The 25,891-nt window shown below is 42.6% G+C and overlaps 1 long non-coding RNA gene across 1 annotated transcript; it reads left to right on the forward strand.

Annotated features, from left to right (window-relative positions):
• Positions 1–22,171: 22,171 nt before the first annotated feature.
• Positions 22,172–22,555, forward strand: LOC118485439. The gene is made up of 3 exons (XR_004876113.1): positions 22,172–22,209; positions 22,293–22,457; positions 22,523–22,555. It is a non-coding gene; the product is annotated as an uncharacterized LOC118485439 (long non-coding RNA).
• The last annotated feature ends 3,336 nt before the right edge of the window (positions 22,556–25,891 follow it).

Raw genomic sequence — 25,891 nt, forward strand, 5'->3', positions numbered from 1 at the left:
CGTTCGGTTCATTTACAGGCCTATATGAAATCAATTTTTGTAGATAAATAATATATACTGTTACAAATCTGATGTTTAGATAAATAATATACATGGTTACAAATCTGATGTATATACGAAATTGTACCATATTTAAAGACTCTTATCAGATTCATGTCAAGACGAAGTAAGCATAGAAAGATTACGAAATGAAATAAATATGTTGCTAATGAACGTGCATACTACGATTAGTAAGAAAGGGTGTTGATTAAATAAAACAGAAATACTTAATATTACTATTTAGAAGTTGTTTGGATGTCATATCTTCTATACATATAATAAAATAAATCATATGAAGGACACATGGCGTTCTATGAGGTGATCTCAACTATTTTTCCCGCCTAAATAAATAAATATAAATAATATTTGTTAATAAGATTTAAATAAAAAATATATTATTTTAATCTATAAGTTTTATCTTTTTATCTTTTACCCTAAACAAATAGATATAGATAGTATTTGTTAATAAGATTCAAATAAAGAATATATTCTAAACAAATAGATATAGATAATATTTGTTAATTAAATTCAAATAAAGAATATATTATTTTAATCTATGAATTATATCTTTTACTATTTTTTTCCATTTATATTTATCTTGTCCTTACTTTACAATAGGAATTATCAAAATTGAATTATAATAAAATAAGCATAGGTAACTCATGGATTCTACTAATGTTTTAGAACTCTAACGTTGTTAGTCTCTGGTCCCCGGAAAAAAGTTTTTGACCGAAAAACTTATTTTTGGCCGGGAAACTCAATTTTTTTTGTCACAAACCTCTTTATAACCTTATTACTTTTTTTAGGAACATTTTTCTACTAAAAGTAAATTCTTTCATCGCCGGAAAACTTCTTTTTGTCCAGAAAACTCAAGTTTTTGTTTTTGGCTGGAAAACTCAACATTTTCGTCTCCAACCTTTATGTAACCTTAGATCAGACCTTTAGGAACCTTTTTCCGGCTAAAAACATTTTTCCGGCGATCGGAGACTAACAACATTAGGGTTCTGTTAGTCAGGGTTCATTTGAAGCTAATATGTTGATAATTGGGACAGATAGTGGTTATTTTTGAAATTGAAACTGTTAGCGGGAAACGACGAATAGTTGAGATTATTAAAAACCAATATTTCTTTCTTTAATTCAACTTTTTCCAAGTTTTGTTGGTGTGAATTTTGATGACTTGGTTTTTTATTTTATAATTTTAGGAGGTTTATCCCATAAAATTCAATGTTATTAGAGCTTTGTCCCATGAAATTCAATGCTATTAATTAGTGACAACTTACGAATGTTCAATCAAAACTATCAAGAGTAGATTAAAAATAATAAGTATTTACAAATAATAAATTATATCGTTTTCATTAATCAACCCGTGTAATACACGGGCCATAACCTAGTTATATATATTCAGTATGCTAAATTTAATTTTATATAGTAAATAATAAAAGAATATATCTTTAAACCCTGTTATAATACGAGTTGAATAAATTAAATTTTATATATTAAATAATAAAAAATTATATCTTTAATAAATGTATTTTTATATAACAAATAATAAAAAAAAGTTATATCTTTAAAAACCAAATCCATTGCAAGTTGAATAATATAATTTTATATACTAAATAATGAAAAAAGTTATCTTTAAAAAACTTTATGTGTTGTATAGGTTGAATAATTTATAAATCTAATGTTATATACCAAATAAAAAAAAAGTTGTATCTTTAAAAACTCCGTGTATTACACGGGTTGAATGAACATAATTTTGTATAGTAAATTAGGGATGTTCATATTGCTCGACGCACGACACTCGGCCGATGCTCGATCGAAAAATGCTTAAAATTTGCTCATTCGATTCAGCTCAATTGAAAAAGACAATCGGTTCGGTTTGTAGACGAAACGAGCACGAGCGAATGTCTGCTTGGTTCGGTTCGGATTGGTTGGCTCGATTTATTTTTTTTATTATATATAATGATAATGATTAGAGACCCACATTAATAATGTTTGGTTCAAGATCCAAATACAACTCATTTAAGTAATTAGAACTGAAATCCAATATCGATAGTCCATTGTCCAATACTCCTCCATTTGAGCAATGGAGTCAAAATGTCGTATACTGAAATGTAAAGCGTCGATCAATACTCAAGTATCAACCTGCCATTCGATTTAGAAATACAGGATCATAATCAACCCCCTCCTAGTCGGCCATGATTATTCGACTTCTTCATCGTCACTCGCCAGGTTTTTGCTTCAATCGGTTCATTTGATTTCGAACTTTCGATAGAACAAGGGTTTGCTTCAATCTGTCAATGATTCATCATCCTACTCAATTGATCTCGATAGAACCAGTTGAGTGTTTTTTTATTCCTTGTTATTTGTTACATTGATACATTTGTTCTAACTGGACGAAACACTTTACTCTAAACAAACAACACCCCCATCATCACTATCTTTTTTGTTCTATGCCGCTTGATACTCGCTTGATGTTCACTCAAAAAAAGCTCGAATCGAAAGACACTCGTTTGAATTTGGCTTGGTTGAAAGGATACTCGGTTCAATTCAATTCAGTTTCTAAACGAACCGAGTATGAGCAAAGGTCTGATCAGTTAGGTTCGATTCGTGAACAACCCTATAGTAAATAATAAAAAAAGTTACATTAAAAAAAAACCGTGTAAATACACGGGTTGAGTAACGAGTGATAAAATGTTGGTACCAATTCCGACAATTTGATTTATAAATTATGTAATAAAATCCATATAATATTTTTTTAAAATATGAAATAAAAATAAATAATGTATTAATACAAAGTTTGATTTTCGTGATAAATAATTTGTTTTATTTAAAAATATCTTTAATTAATAATTTAAATTTAAGGATAATATTTTATTAGAAAAATAAAAGAATTTATTCAACATTCAAAGAAGGATAAAATTTAATATTAATTTATTATTTATTTAATTAATATAAGATAAGTAGGAATAGAAGCACAGGAAAATAAAAAGTAGATGTCTTAAATGGATTACACGTGTCACACATTGATTTCTTTTATTATATAGTATAGATACATATATAGATTCGTTCTTTGTATATTTTTTGTTGTTCGTTTAACATGATGGAACATAAAAGAGCATGAATAATTTTCTTAAGTGACATCCATATTTTATTAAAAAAGTTTTAGGTTATTTATGCTCCAACATCTAAGTAGAAATTAAATAAAATACCTTTTCTAGATTTGTTAAACGTTGTGACCGATAATGTTGGATATCAATTATTTGTTTGAGCTTTGGCGGACAAACGAATGATATGAGACAATGTTGTAAAATGTATCTCTAATGGAAGCTTGGGATCCCTGAAAACATTGATACAAGAATCCGATGATGGATGAACATATTCTTTTTCAAGTCTTTATACAAAATATTTCAAGTATTTCTAACAAAAAGCAACTGTATTAATAAAAAGATAAGAACATAAAATGATTTTCATGATATTTTAGACTCAACCAAAATTACAAGCATTCAAAATGATTACATATAATTGGAAGAAATTAGCGAATAAGATGATATCAGTTTCGATGAATTACCTTTTAAAGCTTATAATAATAATGTGGAAAGTGTTTTTAGAGATAGAGATAACTCAAAAATACCTTACAGTTTTTGTATGAAAAAAGATTTTAAGTTTGTGAGACATGCTTGCTTAAATAGAATGAAACATCAATATGCAGAAAGGTGAATAAACCATCAAAGTCACATGCACGCAGTGGCGAAACTTGACAATGAAGACGTGGGGTCAAAAACGTATATACCTAAAAATTTCTATACGAAAACTACATATATAACACTATTGAGCGAAAAGTTCAGGGAGCCGGGCGCCCCCCTCACGGGCCCTCTTAAGCTGCGCCCCTGCATGCACGGTTGGTTGATGAATGATACATTAAATCTCCAAATTTTGTCACACTTTATTCAATCATTTTATGGATTTTTTCATGCAATTTTCATACCAATTAGAATTGATATCATAAAAAGCACCAAAGTTTACAACTTCTTTAGAAGTAGAAACACATTGTTTGAACATTTAAATGAAAACGTTTACTTAAACAAATGGTACTGTCACGTTCGAATATGTGTTATTGTATTTTCAAGACTTCAAAAATATGCTAGAAGACTCAAGATTCTTCTAATAAAATTTTCTAGGTCATTTATATATATCCCCCTTCTAAGATTTTTTTATTACATATTTACCCAGTCTTTAAAATCAATTACGTATATCCTTTTCTTAAACTATAGATATTACATATTCACCAATTTCATTAAAATATATTACATATATTACATATATACCCATTTCATTAAAATTATTTTTTTAAATTACCATTATACCCTTGATGAAATCAATTTCAATAGTATTAATCTTTTTTATCAATAACTAGTTGAATAAATTGATTTAACTGTGAAATCAATTAAGAAAATGAATTCAGGTTAATGGTTTTCTATTTTCTTTCGAAATCAAATCTCTACACAATATACATCTACCAGTACCAAACCAGAACAATCGAACATAAACCCTAACATATTCAATAGATCCTTGAAGCATAACGATTTGAGATGATTAACGAAGTTGATTTGGAATACACATAACCAGATTTAGAATCACATACTCCAACCGAACTTGCAGGCACCCTCAAAGCTCTCTTTTTTCTCTTTAACGCCGGCACACCCCAATTCCTAAAGCAGATAAAACCTAGCCGGAAAGATACCTCACGGTGGTTCAAAGCGATGGCGGCGGCGGTTGGTTTCAAGTGGGTTTCCACCTATGGCTGATATTGGTCGTCGAAACCAGCGGCAGGGTTGGTGTATACAGAAAAATGGGTTGCGACGAGCCCTTTCTGGTTCACGGTGGCGAGCGGTGGTGTGTGGTGGCTGCTTTACACAAGCGTGACGATGATAGCTTACGAAGTTACTATGGTGTTTGATTTGAAGGTGAGTAACAATGATGGTATAGGACAAAAGAAAGATGATCTATTGTATGTGTATATATATTTGTATAAGAATTGGCTGTAGAATTTTAAAATGGATGAAACCACATTTCGGGGAAACTCCAATGATTTCTGTCACACCCCAACCGATGGCGGAAACATCAGGGCATGGCACTGAGCGAAACAGATTATCCAAGAGAAATCCATAACAACTAATATTACCGAATTTTTAACGTTAAGTCCCACACCAAAACCTATCCAGCAAAATAATTATTACAGACATATTATCTCAAAAACAAATAAAACTGTTTTGACGACTCAGATTTAAATTGTTCGTTTCTAGACTCTTCCTACTTGATTCCACATAGCAAGCAAGCATCCTAAGCACCTGCCACATACGTTAAAACACATCTAATCATTTTGAACTTGATTATTTTGAGAGTTTGTGGTTTGTTCGAGACGGCTTGACAACGTACTAAACAACAGAACCTCATCAAGACCCTAGTGACCCGATCGAACAGGAATCACCCTAGTCCGAATAGCTAACTGTTCGCGACGGTTGTTCGTGTTTAACCTGAAATCGGTTGTCTCTTTGATAGGAATCAGATCTTGAACCAACACATCACTAAGAAGTAGTAGAAGATCAGAACGAGCTCCGATTCTATCGGTTTTGAGAGCATTGAGTGTAAAAGAGTTGAAAGAAAGTTGGAAAACCATCTTTCAATCCTTTTAACCATGAATATGTGTAGATCTATGCGAAAACATTGTTTAATCTTGTGGAAATCCCTCAGATCTCAGTTGTTCTTGGTGGAATGAGGTCAAGACTTGAAGTTCATAAGAACTCCATGATAACATCACCCTAAAACACCTCTGTAACGCCTCGTATTTTCGTATTTCTACCTTAGAAAGTTCATATTCGTATTCTATTTTCGAGGCGTTAATGTAATAAAATTTGTATTTTATACATACTTATTGTTCGCGCAACCAATCGTTTAAATACGTATTTATACGCAAACTGGTGCTTTTCGGTTTGTGATTACGCGGTAACGAACTGACGCCGGACAAAATACTGACAACGCCAAAAAAATTGATGTATTTAGTCTCGTAATGAAATTTTAATATCCTCAGTCGAAATCGGATCGAAAAACAGATTTAAAACGACAAACGGCACATTTTACATAATTTTAGCGCATCTGGCGAACGAACGCGCCACACGTCGATTTCCGACGCTCTTCAACGTATTTTCGACTTTAAATAAAATATTACGCCATTTTATGAAGTGCGGGTGCGAAGACGGACCGTAGAAACATATTTGGGCCACATAAGAGACTGAACACACTAACGGGCTTTAGGCCCGACTCACACTTTAACCTACATATAAAAACAACATAACACTCCATCCTCCTCATTTTCTAACCCTAGCCCCCAAGATCACACCTCCTGCTCTCTCTAAATTAGGGCAACCGGAGCCGAATTCCGGTGACTCCGGCGTCGATCACTTTCCGGGGACACACCACGACAGCCCCCCTCCTTCCTCTTTCACAAACACCCACCTCCTCCCTGCAACTCGATGAACGGGCACCATCATCACCGTCTGGTGGCGGCGGCACACGGTGGCGACAAAGACAAAGAGAGAAAGATATGGTAGACGGGAGGAAAGGGACGTCAGAGAGAGTGAGAGAGAGAGAGGGAGAGAGGTGCGACGCGGCAAATCCGCTCTCCGGTAACAGAAGCCGCATCAGCGGCGGCACCGGCGGCGGCAGCGGTGAAGGTGGTGGATGTCTTAGCTCGGTTCAGGATAACCGCTTCGCTCTCTTGGAATTCTCTATCTTTACTCATGTGTTATTTCAAGGAATTCTTATACGCAACCAATGATTTGGATGATGCAAGAAATCTAGTAGGATTGCCTAGAAACGCATTTAGATTTTAATACTTGTTGTACTATACTTTATTTTCAAACATGTTGTATTCTGTTTCTAATACTTGTTATAATTAATCATCAATGAAATGAAATTTAATTATTTGAATACTTATTGTGCATTATTTATTTTAATCTTGTGGTATTCTAGTTCAAACCATGTAAAATGTAATTATTAAATACTTGACGCAAAATAGCGTTATGAAGTCTCTTGCAATCTACACACTTCTTCTCATCCCGATGTTTCCTCCATCGGTTGGGGAGTGACAACCTCAAATCCACTGATTTCACGGTTAAAAGTTAAGATTCAAATGAGAAAAAGATGAAGAAGTGCGTGTAGATCATAGAAGTACAAGATTTAGGTTGAAAACTTACAAGAATCGCGAGAAATTGAGAGAAAGGAGGCTTGAGTGCGGCTGGTCGAGTGAGAGTGCTGTCACATCACAAATGATGTGACAGGTGGATATTTATACGGTTTACAAAAGAGGAAAGGAAGCAAGGGTCGGATTGGTCACCGATCGGATGTCGACTCGATCAGATGGCAATCCGATCGGATGGCCACTCGATCGGTTGGCCACTCTATCCAGGTGTCCGGCGTGTTGAGTTTTGCTATTTCGATTCGCGTGTTGAGCATTGCGATGAGTTTTGAGCGAGTGATGCAATAGAATTACCCATTAGTTACACAAATAACCTAACTACTATATCTAACATACAATCACTATAAATAACTTGCGTTTATCGTTTGCGATCAAGTTACGTTGCGATAGAGTTGCGATTGCGTTTCGATTAATCACCACAAACATAAAGTAAACATCCACAAGTAACACCTAAGTATACACACGTAAAACAATATAGATAATCTATCAATCAAAGTGCAAGCGCGATTAGCGATAAAGCGATAAAACATGCGATAAATAGCGATTAAACCTCGATTATTAATAGATACTCCACATAATACAACTAAAGCGATAAATAAAATAGATTAATTACAAGTCAAAAAAGTCAAAACGGTAGCTCGGCAAGGAGTGACAGATCGCAATTAGCAATCTTTTATTCCTTTGACTTCAATCTTGACTTTGACTTTGACTTTCGTAACACGGGGTGTTACAGCCTCCCCTACTTATGGGAATTTCGTCCCGAAATTAGGCTTAAGCCGTAACAAACAACTGCGGGTACTTCTCCTTCATGTCACTTTCGAGTTCCCAGGTGAACTCCGCACCTCACTTGCCTTCCCAGTGAACCTTCACAATTGGAATGCGTGAGTGCCTGAGCTTCTTGGTTTCTCGATCCATGATCTCGACAGGCTTCTCCACGAAGTGTAATGTTTCGTCCACTTGGAGATCCTTTAGCGGAACTTGTAAATCCTGCTCGGCTAGGCACTTTCTGAGGTTCGATACATGGAAAGTCGGGTGAACGTTGTTAAGTTCCTCCGGTAGTTCGAGTCTGTAGGCCACTTTTCCGATCCTTTCTAGAATCTTAAAGGGTCTAACATATTGAGGCGCGAGCTTTCCTTTCTTGTCGAATCTGACCACACCCTTCCAAGGTGATACCTTTAGGAATACATGGTCGCCAACGTCAAATTCTAGGGGCTTGTTGGTGTAACTTTTCTGAAGACTCCGAGCTTTCAACAGGTTGTCTCGAATTTGGAGGATCTTGTCAGTCGTTTCTTGTAGTAGCTCAGGACCGGTTAGCTGCGTGTCTCCGATCTCATGCCACACAATCGACGATCGACATTTTCTTCCGTACAATTCCTCAAATGGTGCCATTTGTATACTAGAATGATAACTGTTATTGTTCGAGAATTCGACTGAAGGTAAGTGAGCGTCCCAATTACCACCTTAATCTATGACACACGAGCGAATCATGTATTCAAGAGTACGAATCGTTCTTTCAGTCTGACCGTCGGTTTGGGGATGGAATGCGGTATTTAGATTAAGCGTAGTACCGATAGCAGATTGAAACGTTTCCCAAATACGCGAGGTAAACCGACCATCGTGGTCAGAGATGATGTCACGAGGTGTACCGTGTCGGCAGATAACTTCATCGGTGTAGATTCGGGCTAATTTTTCCACCTTAAAGTCTTCTCGTATCGGCAGGAAATGAGCGGATTTAGTCAAACGGTCAATGATAACCCAAATTCTATCGTGACCCGAGGTTGTACGTGAAAGTTTCGTGATAAAGTCCATGGCTATGCTTTCCCATTTCCACATTAGGATCTCGGGTTGTTCAAGCAAGCCAGATGGTCTTTGTTATTCGGCCTTGGCTTTCGAGCAAGTCAGGCACTTCGAAACATAGATTGCGATATCCTTCTTCATTCCAGGCTAGCAGTATCGTTGACGAAGGTCATGATACATCTTGTCGGCACCAGGATGAATGGAATATCGTGACTTGTGGGCTTCATCCAACAGGATTTGTCGCAAGTTAGTACGTTTGGGAATCCAAATTCGATCCAAATAATGGAATATCCCATTCGATTTATTTACTAACTGCTCACCATTATGATAAATTCTTTCCTTCTTCAAAGTGCGTTCGGTAAAACAGGCATGCTGAGCGTCACGGATGAGGGTTTTGAGATGATGCTGGGCGTGAACGTTACGAATGCTATGCAAATAGCTTCGTCTGCTGAGGGCGTCGGCAACGACATTTGCTTTGCCAGGATGGTAACGAATCTCACAGTCGTAATCGTTGAGAAGTTCTACCCATCGGCGTTGACGCATATCCAGTTCTTTTTGGCTGAAGATGTGTTGTAGGCTCCTATGGTCGGTGAAGACCGTACACTTAGTACCATAAAGGTAGTGTCGCCAAATCTTCAACTCAAAAACAACTGTGCCTAGCTCGAGGTCGTGGGTTTTATAGTTCTTCTCGTGGATCTTGAGCTGACGAGATGCGTAAGCAATAACCTTGTCCCGTTGCATGAGAACACAACCAAGACCAAGGTTCGAGGCATCACAATAGATAATGAATTCATCGTTTCCGTTGGGTAAAGCGAGGACGGGAGCATTGCAAAGCATATGCTTGAGAGTTTGAAAAGCAGTCTCTTGTTCAGTTCCCCAAACAAAAGGCTTGTCTTTATGCGTCAAGGAAGTAAGCGGGACAGCGATTTCGAGAAGTCAACAATGAATCGACGGTAATAGCCCGCCAATCCGAGGAACGAACGTACATCGGATGGTGATTTTGGAGTAACCCAACTCTTAACAGCTTAGATCTTCGCGGGGTCGACATGAATACCTTGACTATTTACGATGTGACCGAGGAATTGAACCTCCTCTAGCCAGAAATCACACTTAGAGAACTTGGCATAGAGTCGATTCCCCTGGAGTAGCTCGAGAACCAAACGTAGGTGCTGCGTGTGTTCGGTTTTCGACTTCGAATAGATAAGGATATCATCGATGAATACGATGACAAAGCGGTCAAGAAATGGTTTGCACACACGGTTCATTAAATCCATGAAGACCGCAGGTGCATTGGTTAAACCAAAGGGCATTACGACGAATTCATAATGACCATAGCGGGTTCGGAAGGCGGTTTTCGGAATATCTTCCTCCTGAATGCGTAACTAGTGATAACCTGAGCGTAAATCGATCTTCGAAAAACATGTAGCACCTTGCAATTGGTCAAACAAATCATTGATTCGGGGAAGGGGATGGCGATTCTTGATAGTCAGCTTATTCAACTCCCTATAGTCGATGCACATCCGGAACGACCCATCCTTCTTTTTGACGAAAAGGACTGGTGCGTCCTAAGGAGAGGTGCTAGGGCGAATGAAGCCTTTGTTAAGCAATTTCTGGAGTTGACTCAAGAGTTCGCGCATTTCGGACGGAGCGAGGCGATAAGGAGATTTAGCAACAGGGTTGGCTCCAGGAATGAGGTCAATACAAAAATCAATATCACGACTCAGCGGTAAACCAGGTAAATCATCAGGAAATACATTAGGAAATTCACGAACAACGGGAACGTCTTTCACTCCTGTCTTTACTTTCTTTTCCTTCTCCGCTACTACATTGTGAGCCAAGAAAGCTTGGTATTCCTTGCGGAGATACTTGCTAGCCTGGACACACGACATGAGTTGGAGTTTCTTCGACGCGACTTCACCATAGATACACAATAGATCACCATTAGCGAGCGAGAAGCGAATCATCTCATCGTAACAAACAACTTCAGCACGATTCTCACGAAGAAAATCTATGCCTACTATGACATCAAAACTACCGAGCTGCATCGGAATAAGGTCTATAGGAAAGATGTGATTGTTGAGTTCGAGAGTACAATCACGAAGAACAGAATTGACAGCGACGGTTCTTCCAGTGGCAACTTCAACATCGAATGACGAAGGGAGATGGGCGCGCTTACGATTAAGGAGCTTTTCGAATTCTAACGACACAAAACAGTTATCGGCTCCAGTATCAAATAAACACGAAGCATATATACCATTCACAAGGAACGTACCATTGACCACATTGTTATCGGCTTGAGCTTGATGGACATTGATGTTGAAAGTACGTCCACGAGCTGCTTGCTGCTGCTGCTGTTGTGGCTCTTGCTTCACCACTCGCTTCGGGTACATGTTTGCGAAGTGGTTGGGATCTCCACAGGCAAAGCAAGCTCTAGCGTGGATCGCGGGTGCAGGAGCCGCTTGTTGGCCTTGAGGAGCGGGAAGTAGAGCTTGCTGAGCTGGAGCTTGACCATGAGTTGGAGCTGGAGCTTGACGTGGACCTGTACGACAGTTGGCGTTGAAATGGCCGTACATGTTGCAATGCACACAGTATCTGCAGGCGATTCCCACTGGGTGGTGATAGGTACAAGTAGGGCAAACCGGGTGAGGACCAGTGTAAGCACGCTTGGCCGGCGGTGCTTGGGTTACCTGTGCCGCTACTTGGTGGTGTTGAGGCTGCGGTTGAGCAGGTACTGATTGGAGCGGAGCAGCAGTGGTGATAACGCAATTTTTACTATTGTTGTTGTTGTTCTTCCTCTTGCGACGAGAGGACTTTGAATTCTGCGGAGCGACGACGGTTTTAGCGGTGGTAGCTTGATGCAGATTCTTGGAGGCTTTATCCCAGTAACCAGACTTGAGTCGTTTGTCCTTGATCTCAGCAGCGAGTAGAAAAGTTTCCTCGATGGTTGTTGTCTTCGCAGCTTGAACGAAATCAGCCACGCAATCCGGAAGAGCACGGATATACTTCTTGATGGTGATTTTGGGCGGAGTAACTTGGCTAGGACAGATTATACTCAACTGCTTGAAGCAAGCAGTCAAACCAGCGTTGTCGCCATCTTTTTACTTGATATGCCAGAACTCGTCCTCTAGCTTTTGGCGCTCGTGGGGAGGGCAGAACTCTTGCATCATAACGTCCTTTAACTCATCCCACGTCAGCCCGTAAGCTGCATCATTTTCGCGCTTGTTTCTCTCGGCCGTCCACTAATCTAGAGCTCGGGATTGGAAGACGCCGGTGGCGTTAAGAGTACGAAGATTATCAGGACAGCCACTCTGGCGCAGGGTGACTTCAGTCGAATCAAACCATTGAAACACGGCCGTAGGACCATCTTCTCTGATAAATTCCTTTGGACCGCAAGCTTTGAACTGTTTGAAGCTAAAAGCAGCTTTAGGAATATCAGTCCTGGACTCTTCAGACGACTTGCTAGCATTTTCATTCAGCTCGCTAACAATTTGCGGGATAACTTTTGCCATTTGCTTAGCGACGAGGGCGGCGATGCGTTTGTCATCATGGTTACGGCAAGCTGAGCGCGAGTGAAATGATCCAAATGACGACATTGTCTGCAATAGACATCGCCATAGGATTCAAAACGCTATATAATCAAATCCCACCTCACACGTACTACTACTAAAGCTCAGGAACACGAATAACTACACAAACATATAAGCACATGAACACAAAGCATGTAAACACGTAAATCACAGAAACACGTAAGCACATAAAGCACAGAAGCACATGAGACAGTCAGAACACAGAAACCTATCATTCAAAGTTCGCGCGTTCGAGAATAGCAATTGCGATTAGCGAGTACACAGCGAGTAATATAGCATAAGCGAGTAACATAGAATGCGATCATCCATACGTAGCAACGATTTGTTAGCGTGTTGAGATAGATGTGTAGTGCGAGTTGTGTGTGGCGATCAAAGCGAGTAGCGGAAAGCGTATAAATCACCAAAATTGAAAAATATAAACTGGTAAAGCCACATAAAACACATAAAATCACACATAAAACGACAAATATCAGAGTCAGCAGTTGCGGGAGAAACACATAAAATCAGCGATAACGAGCTTGAAAATCGAAGATGGATTGTCTAAGGCTTTCGTTGAAGCATGTCTATCAAGCCAAGGTGATTTTACTATTCTCAAGGACTTTTGGTACACAATTTGGCTTTCGGGACTGTGCGCTCGCCCGACTTTTGGGCGAACGACATGCATCCTTCCAGTTACAGTGGGACTTCAAGTCATTGGAGTCCGTCGAGACTTTGGTGAGAGTTTTGTAAAACCAAAAATAGAGATCGGAACAAGTCGTCAAGGTTCGGGTTTCACCCCTGACTCAACGGCTTCGTTCCCGTTTTTTTTTTTGATAAAATAGAGAAGAAAATCTACGTTAAAGTACGGATTCCACTCCTGATTCAACGCAAATACTCGTGTTTATGGTAAAATGCGGGTTGAAAAAGCGATTTAATCGAGAGTTTGCGGTTTTCACACCTAATCTCGATCTAATCACTTGCTCATTTTCGAAAACAGTGTAGTGCGACTACCTTAGGAAAGGTAGTGTGATAGTATAGCGTGAGTGCGAGTCGATCGAGAAATAGCAATAAGCTCATGCGGAACCCCTAACGGGTTTGCACAAGGCGGTCTCTTGGTACTTAGACTATAGACTAAGTCGTTTCTAAGACATCGACCTGGACTAGGTCGAGTCTTGCCTAATTCCCTATAGTTATGGCTCTGATACCAATCTGTCACACCCCAACCGATGGCGGAAACATCGGGGCATGGCACTGAGCGAAACAGATTGTCCAAGAGAAATCCATAACAACTAGTATTACCGAATATTTAACGTTAAGTCCCATACCAAAACCTCTCCAGCAAAATAATTATTACAGACATATTATCTCAAAAACAAATAAAACTGTTTCTACGACTCAGATTTAAATTGTTTGTTTCTAGACTCTTCCTACTTGATTCCACATAGCAAGCAAGCATCCTAAGCACCTGCCACATACGTTAAAATAAAGTCAATACACATAGTGTAAAGGTGAGCATACAAGTTTGATAATAGTAATAGAGTTTGAAATCATTTACGCATAACCAGCATGTAACATATATAAAGTGAAGGCAAGTAGGTTATCGACAGAGAAATATGCACAGACATGACTTCGAGTTGTAGAATGCGCAACACATATCCTCACTGGGACACGTGAAGTAAAGCCCTTAACAACCCCTGTCCACGACAGGTGCTGAGTCCAAACTATAGTACTATCGTTGCTAAGGTGTCAGGAAACAACCCCTGTGTTCTCATAACATACAAGCATTCATCGAATAACACGTAGCATGCAATAACGGTCAGCGTATAAATAGTGTTGCGTTGTGTGTGATTTGTGATTTTGAATAAGTAACATATGTAACACCTAAAAGTGTGTAAAGCAAAAGGGTTCGAGTATACTCGCAGATTGTGTTTAACAAGTAAACACTCTCTTGGATTGAAGGGAGCGCTGAGAGAGATTAGCCTGAACAGTTAACGATAGCATAAACGATGAGTGGGACGTTAAATGGTGAAAAGTACCAAGTGTCGGATGGTAATCCGATTGGAGGGCAATCCGATCGGATGACCGGTCAATCGGATGTCAATCCGTTCGGATGGTCATCCGATCGGATGACCATTCGATTGGATTGACACTCGTTTGGTAAGGATGTGTTTATGTATGATGGCTTTGAAGTTATTGTTGTAGCATTTTGAAAACAGAGAAGTATCTCTACCCTTCAGGTCGATCGATCGAATGGTCGTTCGATCGGGTAGCGATCCGATTGGTAGGACACTTAATGAGAATAAGTTCACAGCAGGATTGTCACTCGATCGGATTGCAATCCGATCGGTTGGTAATCCGTTAGTTACTGGTGATCTTTGAAAAATATGAAAATGATTAAGTGTCGAAGTCCTAAATGTCACATGGTCGGATGGTCGTTCGATCGGCTGGCAATCCGATCGGACGGCAATCCGTTCGACATTCAGATCTTTGAAAATTGTGTAAAAAGTTTAAGTGTTGAATCCTCAAGTGCAATCCGATCGGATTGCAGTTCGATCGGATGGCAATCCGATCAGACAACAATCCGTCCCAACGTATCTGATCATTTTGAACTTGATTATTTTGAGAGTTTGTGGTTTGTTCGAGACGGCTTGACAACGTACTAAACAACAGAACCTCGTCAAGACCCTAGTGACCAGATCGAACAGGAATCACCCTAGTCCGAATAACTAACTGTTCGCGACGGTTGTTCGTGTTTAACCCGAAATCGGTATCTCTTTGATAGGAATCAGATCTTGAACCAACACATCACTAAGAAGGAGTAGAAGATCAGAACGAGCTCCGATTCTATCGGTTTTGAGTGCATTGAGTGTAAAAGAGTTGAAAGAAAGTTGGAAAACCATATTTCAATCCTTTTAACCATGAATATGTGTAGATCTATGCGAAAACATTGTTTAATCTTGTGGAAAGCCCTCAGATCTGAGTTGTTCTTGGTGGAATGAGGTCAAGACTTGAAGTTCATAAGAACTCCATGATGACATCACCCTAGAACACCTCAAATCTACTGATTTCACGGTTAAAAGTTAAGATTCAAAAGAGAAAAAGATGAAGAAGTGCGTGTAGATCATAGAAGTACAAAATTTAGGTTGAAAACTTACAAGAATCGCGAGAAATCGAGAGAAAGGAGGCTTGAGTGCGGCTGGTCGAGTGAGAGTGCTGTCACATCACAAATGATGTGATAGGTGGGTATTTATAGGGTTTCCAAAAGAGGAAAGGAAGCAAGGGTCGGATTGGTCACCGATCGGATGGCAATCCGATAGGATGTCGACTCGATCGGATGGCAATCCGATCGGATGGCCACTCGGTCAGTTGGCCACTCGATCCAGGTGTCCGGCGTGTTGAGTTTTGCTGTTTCGATTCGCGTGTTGAGCGTTGCGATGCGTTTCGAGCGAGCGATGCGATAGAATTACCCATTAGTTACACAAATAACCTAACTACTATATCTAACATAAAATCACTATAAATAACTTGCATTTATCGTTTACGATCAAGTTGCGTTGCGATAGAGTTGCGATTGCGTTTCGATTAATCACCACAAACATAAAGTAAACATGCACAAGTAACACCTAAGTATACACACGTAAAACAATATATAGAATCTGTCAATCAAAGTGCGAGCGCGATTGCGATGCGATTAGCGATAAAGCGATAAAACATGCGATAAATAGCGATTAAACCTCGATTATTAATAGATACTCTACATAATACAACTAAAGCCATAAATAAAATAGGTTAATCAAGTCAAAACGGTAGCTCGGCAATGAGTGACAGATCGCAATTAGCAATCTTTTCTTCCTTTGACTTCAATCTTGACTTTGACTTTGACTTTCGTAACACGGGGTCTTACAATTTCAACCAGGCTTGATGTGATTTCTTTTTCAACAATGGTTAAAATCAATCTGTGTTCATGGGTTATTTCTTTTTCAACAATGGTTGAAATCAATCTGTGTTCATCGGATTTGGTTTTTTATATTTATAGTCAAACATTTATATTAGAAAAAGGGTAAATGGGTAAATTTCAAAAGAAATAGAGAAATATGTAATTAATTTTAAAGGTTTGGTAAATATGTAATAATGGTTCTTAGCACGGAGAAATATGTAAAAATCCTAAATTTCTAAAACTATATGATGAAACAATGGTTAACCGGGCAGGGTTAACACACTGGTCTCGTCAAGAAGGGTTAATCCCTTCCTCTCGGAGATCGCTGGCTGGGTCACCGGTGGATGATCTCCTGCACAAGGAAACAAGCCGTGACTCGTAACAAGGAGGATGGGGTGGGGGGTGCTCCTTGTTACCACTCTCCGGCGTGAGAATCAGTAGTTTGCTTGGGAAGCAAAGCAAGATTATAGTAGTAGTTAGAGTTGTGAAGAGATGATACCTCAAACCTGGTTTGGGGTCGGTATTTATAGCCGAGGAGTGAAGGAGGAGATTGATGGATGGGCTGACGACGAGCTGCACCGTTGCAGGTGTGTCAGTCTCGCCGGCCGTGGGGGTTACGCCACGTCAGCCCATTGCTTTAATAGCTCTGACAGGGGACTGTCGCCGGCGCCACTTGCCTCGTGGTGTCAGCCACTTGCCTGGCGTGTCAGTCCACTTGTTGGATATGCAGGGTGCGGTGCGAGCCGCATCGCTGCATGCGGTAACGTCTGAAGTTACCGCGTCTCCTACTTGTGATCAAGAAATACGCGAGATGCGGTGTTGGCCGCATCATCGTATGTGGAGACTATTTGCTCGCTTCCCTTGTCGTGACGAAAATGGCCATATGATGCGGTGCCAGCCGCATCGATATGCTCACCTCCTTTCGTACTTGGGTCAAGCTATTCATCTTCGAACCGAATGGGTTCGAAGGATGTGACCGCATGGGTGCGGTTTGCCTGCTGGTAGGGGTTTGTTTGATGCGGGTAATGGTCGTTTTGGGACCATACCCCTTCAAGTCCCCCCAGTCTAGTGTTGCTCCCTTGTGCAAGTTGCACGTGGGAGGAGTACTGGACTTATGGTGTAGGAAGGTAGTGTGGCAGTCTGGGGAAAATTTTAGGCCAGATCAACCTGGTGATCTGGTAAAAAATCCGGCTATGCCTCTTCCGTATCGGTGAAGGGGTTTCGCTTGATGCGAAATTCTCAGCCGTTGCATGTCGTCAGGTGGGTTGCCACCTGTTGTTGTGTTGAAGGCCTGTTAGGGACCTTCATAGTAATGCTGCACAAACTTCGAACCAACCTCTTGGATGGTGGTTCGAAGGTTTGCACATGTTTCGAACCTCTTGGAGGTGGTTTCTTCTTCGAACCATTTGCCAGAATGGTGCACGAAGAAGAAAAGAAAAACTTGTAAACCAACCTTTGCGGTCAGGTTTGAAGGTTTTGGATGTTGTGTTAGAACTTTGCTCAAGTTCTATGTTCAGCATCCTATGATGAGATGACCATCCCTTTTTTGTTGGGTGTTCGTGTTCATCTTGATAGCTCTCAAGTAACCGTACGTTCTTTGCGGTTACTTCGTTGCGTCATTGTTGGCCGTGTTTGGTCGAACAATGTGGATCTAGACTATGGGTAAATAAACATGGTCATAGGCAAGGGGATGCCCATCGTTGTTTATTCCATGCGATCCATTGGTAGGTAAACAAAGTCATAAGCAGACTTGTTACCGCGGTCCGTTGGCAGGTAAACAAAGTCATAGGCAGACTTGTTACCGCTGTTCGGACACTTGCTGCTTGATAAGTGCTTGTTTAGAGCACGTATCTGCGTTCTTTCTGGAGCCACTTACCTTCACGCTCCAATACCGAGTTTACAACGAGGTAGCCTCGTTCGGTGATGTGGAGTGAGCTTTGCGTTTCCGTAGCAACCACTCTGCGGAAGCTATGGTTATGTCTGTAGCTCTTTATGGGTGTCTGCGATGTTGCAGTCCCATATTCGCTCAAAGTGTGCTTGTTGCACGGATGTAACTCTTGAAGGTTCAGGAGTCAGGGCTGCTGATGTGCGGGCGCGTAGATTCCGTTCCTTCTTTCTTCTGAAGAAGTTGTTCATGCACCCTCTGTGGTTGTGAACCGGACAGGAGGGATTTGAAGCTTGAAGAAAAGGAAGGCAATGCGCTTTGCCTGTTCCTGAGATGCGGTTCAGTCCAAAGAACAACACTGGTTCTGAGCATCTGACACATCTGAATGGGTTCATGTGTGTCACTTCCGCATATTTCACGTGTGCTCGTGAGTGATGCGGAAAAGGTAATATATCCCTTTATAGCATAGATAGATATATTTCTACCTATTTTTTAGGGTATATAAAAAAACGACATGCGGTATGGGTTATGGTGCGGTAAACCAGAAAAACCGCATGCCGCTTATGTTTTTTGGATAATGTTGTCGCTTTTTCTTGCCTACGTGGCTTGATCGCACGTGTGAGTTGGTAGAAGTTGGTGAGACGTTTCTGCATGTGCTGAAATGAAAGGACATTTGCACTGCCCGAGGCATTAAAAGCACTGTAGCAGGGAGTGTAAACGTCTTCTTTGTCAGGCGCGTGGGCGGCCATGCGCGCGTGATAACCGTCAGCTAAAACGGCGCTCGACACGTGTTGTTGCAAGATACGCTCTTTTTGAACGTGATGATTTGCTTTCTCCCTCCGCATTAATTGCGATGGGTATATAAGGGGATAACCGTTTGTGGTTTCCTCTCACTTTGTCGAAAATTCAAAAAATTTGCCGTTTGAGAGAAAGTTGTCATCTGTCTTCTCCGACGATTTTTCCTGAATTTCTGGTGAGGTTTCTAGTGTTTCTGTTCACCATCTTCCGTTTCTTTGATATTTTTGATGGCTGAACCATCGAATCCACACAATGTGGAGGGTGAAAACCCTGAACAGCCGATAGTGGCTGAGGAAGAAGACGAGGATGATGATGTGAATGTTCCCGGTGGTGGGTTACCGGTGTTGAAGTGGACAAAAGGTAGTTTCAAAACCCTGATGGCCACTGTTCAGATGGCCAAAGACTGGAATGCTACTTACCCACAAGTGGGGGACACCGGTGCCGATGCTCCGGCCGGTTATATAACCTTGTGGGCGGATTTTTTCACCCACGGTAACCTTAGGTTGCCGGTGACGGTGTTTGTGGCGGAGGTATTGGAGTATTATCACCTCCATATCTCCCAGCTTAGTCCTTTCGGAATGTTCCGAATTCGGAATTTTGAGTACACATTCCGTGCCCATGGCCTGCCCATTTCAGTGGAGAATTTCCGGCGTTTCTACCAGTTGACGGTGAACACCGGTTTTTTCTCGTTCACTCAAAGGCATGGGAGTCTGAAGTTGATGACACCCCCTAAGGGTGTGACAGGCTGGAAGAAGAGGTTCTTCTACGTGAAAGCCTGTGCGGTCTATGCTAACATGTCTTTCAGGAACGTCGATGTTGGAGTTTCCGATGAAGATATTCCTGTTGCTTCCGCAAAGACCGCGGACTGGTTCTCTAGGCTGCGGCCTATTGAACTCAAGAAGTTGGATAATGACCAACTATGGATATTGCGGATGATGCTCTCTAGACCGGATAGGAAGGAAAGACCCGTGTTGCGGGAACAGGGTGGTGGTAAGTTCGTTACCCTTTGTTATTTTCCTTATTTCCTCAGCCTTTGTGGTAACCTGCATGCATGTATCAGCGGATGCGGTTGGCTTGTGGAGGATGTTTGAGCCTGATTTCAAGGGCCAGGTTGAACTGATCGCGGTTGAGCTGAAGCAAGGTTTCAACCTTGAAATTCTGAAGAACTTCCGCGTACCGTCAAAAGCGGTGCTGGAAGCCCCGGTTCCGGGAGACGCAAGAGGTACGTCTTACGTGGCATTAGTTTTTTCAGTTTATCTTTTTGACTAGTTCTGTTGATTGTGTGAATCCAGGTGTCCTTGCGGATTTGGGGAAGTTTGAGAAACGCGTCCCAAAAAAGACTGTGGAGAAGAAAACGGTAAAAAAGACCGTGCGGGGTCATGGTAAGGGGAGTGTTGAAGGCTCGGCTGCCCCTTCTTCCGTTTTCGAAGCCGCAGGTACCTATCAATCTTGTTCTCGGAGATATACCGATTACGTCGTAGTGTCTGACACCCTTGAGGGTTTGGGTATTATAGGTAGTGGTGCGGCCGCGGGTGGAACTGGTGTGGTTCCCCCCGTTGTTGGAGAGAAAAGGGGGCCAGAGCAGAAAGCTGCTGGTGGTGGTGAACCGAAGAGGCGGAGACTGTCGACCAGGAGAGTTGCTCCGGTGCAGAAGAAACCTGCAGTTGCTGCTGGTAAGTATATCCCTTTTCGTTGTTTTGTATTTACCATGGGTGGGAAATACTCATTGAATACTCTTTGTATTGCAGAATCCCGAGATGCGGGGTATTCTTTTGTTGACATCTCTGCGTCTCCTCCGCACACCGCTGCCGCGGGTGCGGGTGTTTTGAAGGAGAAGGTCGCGCCTAAGGAGCCTGCGGCCCCTTTTGCTGGGCCAGTTCGTGATCCCCCTTTGGAGAAGACAGTGGAGGCGACTGCTGACCGGATTTTTGACACTGTGGACTCCTCGGACAATCTGATCTCTCCTGATGAGGGTGACGGATTGAACTTGAGGTTTGCAGATGCCGGTAAGCAGAAGTCTGATGCTGAGGTGCGGCAGCAGGATGCTGAGCCGCAGAAGTCTCCTGCTGGGGAGAAAGGTAGCGGCTCGTCTGCCGGTGGTGCGGGTTATGACGGGCCTCCAATTCAGCCTGGAGAGTCTGAATTGGAGTATTATTACCGCACCTACTCCCCGGGTCGCAGTATGGCGTACCACCGACCCCCCTGGACTGTTATGCAGGGGGATGATATTTCTAACGACCCTGCGGCATGTAGGGAGATTTTGGGTGGTCTGGGGACCCCGTTTGAAGTCGAGCGTGCCCGTGCCGCGCCCCGAGAGCTGCGTATTAACCAGCTTTCATCGATGCTGGTGGGGACTTCCATTGTGGCTAATGCCATTTTGGAAGATTATAAGGTGTTGGGCCGCCGCGAGGAGGAGGCTGCTCGTATGCGGGCGGAAGCTGAGAAGTTGATCGAGGCTGCTCGTGCGGGTGCGGAGCAGCTCGAGAAGGATAAAGCTGCTTTTGAGAAGCAGAAGCAGACTTCGGAATGGGCTGCCGCTGCCCAGCTAAAACAGGTGCGTTCCCTTGCTAAACTCCTTGCTGATGAGCGTAAGCGTTGGGAGGAAATTTCATCCAACGAGCGCAAGAAGTGGAACGAATCTTGGGCTAAGCAGAACAATCTTCTGTTTCATACTCGGCAGGAGCTGGCAAACGCCAAGGCGGCAAATGTTGCCTTGGGTAATGAAAAAGCTGCGGCTGAGGCCGCATCAGCTAAAGCGCTGCAGGCAAAGGATGAGGCCCTGAAGGCGCTGGAAGAGGCCAAAGCGGCCGGGGCTCGTGCCTCAAAGGCCCTTGAAGAGGCCGCGGAGAAAGAGAGCCGTTCTTCCAAGGCTCTGGAAGAGCTGAATGCGGAGCGCATTCGTTTAGGCAAAGTTGTTGAAAGCCTGCAGGTACGTTTCTTTAGCGTTGTTGCTTTCGTTTTTATTGTTTTGAAAATATTCATTGAGTGAACTGTTTGCTGTTCTTGTAACAGGCTGAGGTGCAGGCGCGGGAGGTCGCGGTTACGGACCTTACTGCCCGCGTGTCTGCTGCGGAGCAGCGGGCCGACGCTGCTACTGAGGCCAAGGATGCCTTGGTGTCCTCTTTTAACCAACTGGAAGCTGACCGTGAGTGGTTGCGGACTCACGGCATCGCGCGTGTAAGTGTCCTTTGCCTTTACATTTGCTTGGATTAGCACGCAAGACTTATGATCTTTTATTGCAGATTGTCGAGGCTATCATGAATGCCCCTGAGACCTCATCAGGTTTGGACCTGGTTAAGGAACGTGCGCGTGATGCTGGCTTCAAGGCTGGTTTTAACCGCTGCATTGGGCACATCAATGTACTGTCCGCAGGCGGTTATACTGATCAGGCATCCGGGTTCCGGGATGTAGATACCGAGGGTCGTCTGAAAGCGGCCGTAGCCTCCTTTTATGACACGCCCCTTGCCTGTGTAGGGGAGCTGGATGAGTGTTTGGAGGTTGCGGACTATGTCGACCGCTTGCGGATGCTTTATCCGGATGTGGAAGAGGAAGAACCCGCTGGTGGTGCCGGAGGAGACGCGGGGACCAGCGGTACAAAATAGGGTTTAGGTTGGCGAGTGTGCCTCCTTTTTTGTATTCCTCTTGTATAGAGTAGGAACTTTATGTAAATTCAGTAAGCATCATGTAGATACTTGAATTTTTTGAATATAAAGTTTCTTTGTTCAGTTTATACAAGTGTTTTTAATTCTTGCATGTCTGAACGTGTGTATGCGTAATCTTTACCCATTTATGAACGGGGTCAAGTATACTCCAGACTTTTGTTGTATGGGTATGCATCAATTCTGTTAATTACCGTGTGAGGGTTTTTAGAATTGCTTAAGCTTTGTAAAGCTTGTATTACCGGAACTCTACCCATTTGTGAATGGGGTCGAGTGTACTCCATACCTTTGTCGTATGAGTCCGCGTCAATTCCATTGTTTGCCTTTTTGGGGCTCAGGAATTGTGTTTAACAAAAACTTGTGTATCCGGCCGGATAAAACATGCAAGTCTGTTTGTCTTTTGCTGGCCTATTACAATAGTTGTGTGTGGTTACCACTTTGTATGGGTATCATGAATGAAGATTTTGCCAATCTGTTTTTGGGATACCGCAAAGTGGAACACGCATTTGTAATAGTAATAACAAACAATAATGTAGAAAATTGTTTATTTATTTATGTTCAAATGGCCTGCGGCCCAATAGGTTACATAGAGAGTGTAGGAACATAGCTTACATATAGCAGCGTCTAAGCTGTTGTGCGTTCCATGTTCTGGCGATAGGTTCGCCCTCTAGTGTTTGTAACCTGTATGCGCCCTTCCCTAAGACCTCGCTGATGAGGTAGGGTCCTTCCCACTTGGGGGCAAGTTTTCCTGGGCGCTCGGCATTAGATGCCTCGTTGTCACGTAGGACGTAGTCCCCTGGAGTGAAAGTACAAACGCGAACTCGCGCGTTGTAATACTTTTCCAGTTTGGATTTGTATTTGGCCTCGTTGATGGCGGCGTTCTCGCGCCTTTCTTCTAGGAGGTCCAAATCGATCCTACGTTCCCTGTTGTTGTCTAGCTTTTCGATAGCCAACATTCTAGGAGATGGGAGGCCCATTTCCGCGGGTATCACCGCTTCAGACCCGTAGACGAGGCTGAAAGGTGTTTCCCCGTTGCTTGTTTTTGGGCTAGTGCGGTGAGCCCATAAGATGCTTGGGAGTTCATCGACCCAGCCACGCCTGGCTGTTCCCAATCGTGCTTTGATTCCGTCGACTAGGCCTTTATTTATACTCTCGACTTGGCCGTTCCCTTGCGGGTGTGCGACTGACGAGAATATGTGTTTGATGTTCAGCTCTTCTAGCCATTTTTGGAACTCGTCGGCAGCGAAGTTGGTGCCGTTGTCGGTAACAATGTACATTGGTAAACCGAAACGGCAGATGATGTGCTCCCAAATGAACTTTCTTGTTATCATAGCAGTGGTGGAAGCGAGTGGTTTCGCCTCTACCCATTTTGTGAAGTAATCAACCGCCACTATGATAAATTTAACTGCACCTGGTGCGTCCGGGAATGGTCCCACTACGTCGATCGCCCATTTTTGAAAAGGCCATGCAGTAGTGACGGGGACCAGATTGTTTTTTGGCCGCAAAGTTTTTGGTGCATGGCGCTGGCAGTCCATGCATTTGCGTAATTCTTTGACGGCGTCCAGGTGCATGCCGGGCCAGTAATACCCGGCATTCATGATTTTTGCCACGACCATGCGTGGTCCGGCATGTATGCCGCATATGCCCTCATGTATCTCCCGGATAAGGTATGTGGCATCTTGTGGATTAACGCATCGGAGGAGCGGTCCGAGGTATGACTTTCGGTATAAGATACCGTCTCCCATTTGATAGTGGCACGCTTTGTATTGCAACTTACGTGCCTCTGTTTTGCTCTCGGGAGTCACACCTGACTGAAGGTATGCGATAATTGGTGTCATCCATGACGTTGTTCCGTATTGGATGACACTGACCTGGCGTAGAGGAACCGAAGGATTTTGCAAAATCTCGATACGTACCTCCTTTGCCAAGTGTTGGAAGCTGGTGGATGCAAGTTTTGATAGTGCATCCGCAGATTTGTTTTCGCTTCGATTAATGTGTCGAATATTGAATGAAGCGAATTTGGATTTTAGCTGCAGGGCTTGCTCGAGGTAGAGGATCATGATATCCCCTTTGGCGGCATAGTCGCCGCGTACCTGGCCCGCAACTAACAAGGAATCGACGTGCGCTTCCAGATGTTGCACGCCGATTTTGACTGCTAGACGTAGCCCGGCTAATAGTGCTTCATATTCTGCCTCGTTGTTGGTGCTTTTAAAATCGAGGCGGATGGCATATGTAAGCTCTTGGCCGTCAGGGCTGACGAGTCGCAGACCTGCGCCCGCGCCGTCCTCGTTGGATGCACCATCGGTAAATAGTGCCCATACTTCTGAGGAGGGTGGTGGGGGCGCAGGATTTTGGGATTCTTCGCATTCTTGGATGCGATCCGCTGGTACTTCAGCGGCGAAATCAGCTAAGATTTGGCCTTTGATGGCAGGGCGCGGTTTGTAATGTATCGTATGTGCGCCCAGCTCAATTGCCCATTTTGCTAATCTCCCAGAGATGTCGGGTTTGGATAGGATCGGGCCGATCCTGTAATTGGTTAGCACTGTGATGATGTGGTTTACGAAGTAGCGTCGTAACCGTCTTGAAGCATGTACTAGTGCTAGTACCAATTTTTCCATTATTGAGTATCTCGTCTCCGGGTCGTTGAGCATTTTGCTGATATAATAGATGGGTGTTTGAACCCCCGCTCGTTCCACTATTAATACCGCGCCCACTGCGTTGTCCGCAGCGGATAGGTATAAGATGAGTGGCTCATCTTTGCATGGTGCGGTTAGTGTTGGGAGTTGTATCAAACACTCCTTCATTTCCTGGAAGGCCTTTTCGGCCTCTGTGGTCCACTGGAATTGTTCTTTTTTTGAACAGCTTCGCAGGGTCTTGATGAAAGGGTATGACTTGGCTGCGTGGTTAGCCAAGAACCTGTTGAGTGCCGCCAGCCTTCCGGCCAGGCGTTGC

The sequence above is a fragment of the Helianthus annuus genome, chromosome 13 (genome assembly GCF_002127325.2).
Source record: "Helianthus annuus cultivar XRQ/B chromosome 13, HanXRQr2.0-SUNRISE, whole genome shotgun sequence".
Taxonomy (NCBI): domain Eukaryota; kingdom Viridiplantae; phylum Streptophyta; class Magnoliopsida; order Asterales; family Asteraceae; genus Helianthus; species Helianthus annuus.